We start from the raw sequence: 2,997 nt of genomic DNA, 5'->3' as shown, positions 1-2,997 counted from the left end.
TTATTGCTGACTATTGAGTACCTCTTATGGCACGGTAAATGCTCCATGCTCCTTTTGCGTATCTTACATTCAGTTTGTATCTATAAAATATAATTAAAAGTTACCCTAAAATGACAAATAAAGGCCACCTAGACAAAGCCACGTAGAATCCAAAAAGCCACCTAGATTAAAATATAATGTGACGTGGCATATTTAAATCTATAAAATATAATTAAAAGCTACCCTAAAATAACAAATAAAGGCCACCTAGACAAAGCCATGTAGGATCCAAAAAGTTACCTAGATTAAAATATAATGTGACGTGACATATTTAAATGTGATGTCGCATATTTTTAATGTGACATGTATTATCAATTTATTATTACATGATATCTACTATAAAATATTATTAAAAGGCTAGCCTAAAAATACCACGTAGACAATGTCACATGGAAAGAAAAAAAAGCCACGTACACAATAACAATGTGATTTGGCAAACTAATATGACATGGATTATCAATTTATCATTATATTGCATTAATTTAATTCACTTATTTTCTTTAAAAATCCATCCATATTCCATTAGCTTTAAACTTAATTAACTCAAAACAAATTACAATAAAAAAATACGCATTAACTATAAGTTAATAATTTCAAGATATTTCATACGGAGTAGTATTATATGTATTCGAAATAAAAAAAAACTGAATACATAAGAAATTAAGAATGAAGAAAAATAAATGAAGTTGAAAAAAAAATTATATCTGTACAATATTATTAAAAGGGTAACTTAAAATGTCACGTATACAATGACACCTAGCATTAACAAAAAGCTACATCACTTATTACACATGACATGTCAAATTTTTAATGTGACATAATGAATAAATATGACATGAATTATCAAATTTTTATTACATGACATTAATTTAAATATATTATTTTCCAAAATTTATGTAACCCTTATAAATTTACATCAAAGTTTCATAATTTATAATTAAAACTGGCATTTTAATTGAATTTTTTGTAAAACATGTTAATAAATTAAGGGACGTGCTAAATCCCGCGCAAGATTTTACTCAATCCCGCACTTTTTTCCCCTAATTCCAGACGTGCCCCTCTCATTTTTTTTCACCGCACCAAACAAGAGAGAGAAAAAAAGAAAGAAATGAAAACGCAGAAAAGAAAAAAAACAAAGAAACCTACGACATTCTTAAAACCAACTCACCGACAGCCCTTTCTCTACCACCCTCCCAGCCGCCGCCGACCATCTATTCGTAACCCCACTAGCGCGGTGACTATCCCTCCACACCCCCATCTCGGCTGCTCCGACCCCTCTCTGCTCCGACTATCCCTACACAATTCCCTCCCCGCGCCACGCTCATTTCTGCAGCAACCGCCGATAATGCCGACTCCAGCCTGACGACCCCACAACCACCCTTATAACAACCCGACTCAATCCAAACCCTAATTTTAAAACCTTTTTTTAATTAAAAAAAACATTAACTAAATCGGCTAGAATACGGGTCTTAATAAAATCGTTGATAAAACGGCGAAATTACGTGTGATACGTGCGAATTATGATCCATAATTGTCGAACGATTAAGGGATTAGTTCAGTTTTGAGAGAGAAGGGAGAGAAGTCTAATAAATTCAGTTTTTTAATTCTTTTTTTTAAATATAAGGGCAATTATGGAATAATAAGGTAATTTGGGCGGGATTTAGCAAACTAGCGTGCGGGATTTAGCAAATGCGTAAATTAATTAAAACTTTTCATATTATTTAACACCCATCATTTTTATAAAGTGTTTTTTCCTATTTAATTCATTTTTGTAATAAAACATGTTAATAAATTAATTAAAACACTTTATAAAACTTAACAGTTAACACCCACCAAATTGATTAATACTTTTCCTATTTAATTAATTTTTATAACAAAATATGTTAATAAATTGATTACAACTCTTCATATTGCTTAACCCCTACCATTTTCATTAACATTTTTTATTATTTAATTCACCTCTTTAGTTTCTCGGCATTCAATTATCTTATTTAACAATAACACAAAATAATTTAAAAATAAAATTTAAATATTGGAATCAATGGTTGTGTAATGGCTATAAAAACTATAATAATACCTATAATAGTTTATATTCACTTCATTTATTTATTTAATACCTATTTTCCATTTAGCCATCATTTTCTAAGTTGTGGCCTATATATTTTATGGTTTAATTAATTTATTTGATTATGATGAGAACATATATTTGTATGTTGTTGTTGTTGTTGTTGTTGTTGTCCTACAAAGTATATTTTAATTTTTATGTTTTTGTTTTTTATGAATTGTTTGCTTTATATCTGAATTCATGTATTTCATTTGGTTTTAAAATGATTTACATGTGACAATGTTATTATTCGTTTTTCAAGTTGTTGCCATGTTAATGTTTTACCTTTTGGTCAATATAATTTATTTTTATTATCTAAACTTTAAAGTATCATGAAATATATGTGACTGTAGATAAGAAAAACATCTTGTGGGTAATTTGAGGAGGGAAGAAATACAAAAGGCACAAAAATGAGGTAAAATCAAAGGTAAAGAAAATGTAAGGTATAAACTCATAAGTTATGAATGTATTGTTTATTAATTAATAGATAATCTCAAATAAAAGAGCACATATTTTGTGTCAAATGTCAATGGGTTGAAAATTTTCTGGAACAAATTTTGGATAACAATTTTGTTCAAATAACGATAATTTATTTCATATTCATATATTGTCTTGTACAATATATCGTAATTTGTGCAAGAATTTATTACATATTTATACTCAAAGTTAAACGTTGGTGTTCAATTTTACGTTTAAAAATAAACGTCAAAATTATAATATGGATCGAGTTATTTTGCTTGGGATGGGTCGGGTTTTACTTGGTTTGACTCATCTAGAGCTATTCAACGGCTCAGCCCAGCCCGACCCAACTTGCATCAGTAGGCCAGTTTTTTCTAGGCCAGCCAGCCAAGCAT

The sequence above is a fragment of the Silene latifolia genome, chromosome X, assembly GCF_048544455.1.
Source record: "Silene latifolia isolate original U9 population chromosome X, ASM4854445v1, whole genome shotgun sequence".
NCBI lineage: Eukaryota > Viridiplantae > Streptophyta > Magnoliopsida > Caryophyllales > Caryophyllaceae > Silene > Silene latifolia.
This window is presented reverse-complemented; position numbering follows the sequence as displayed.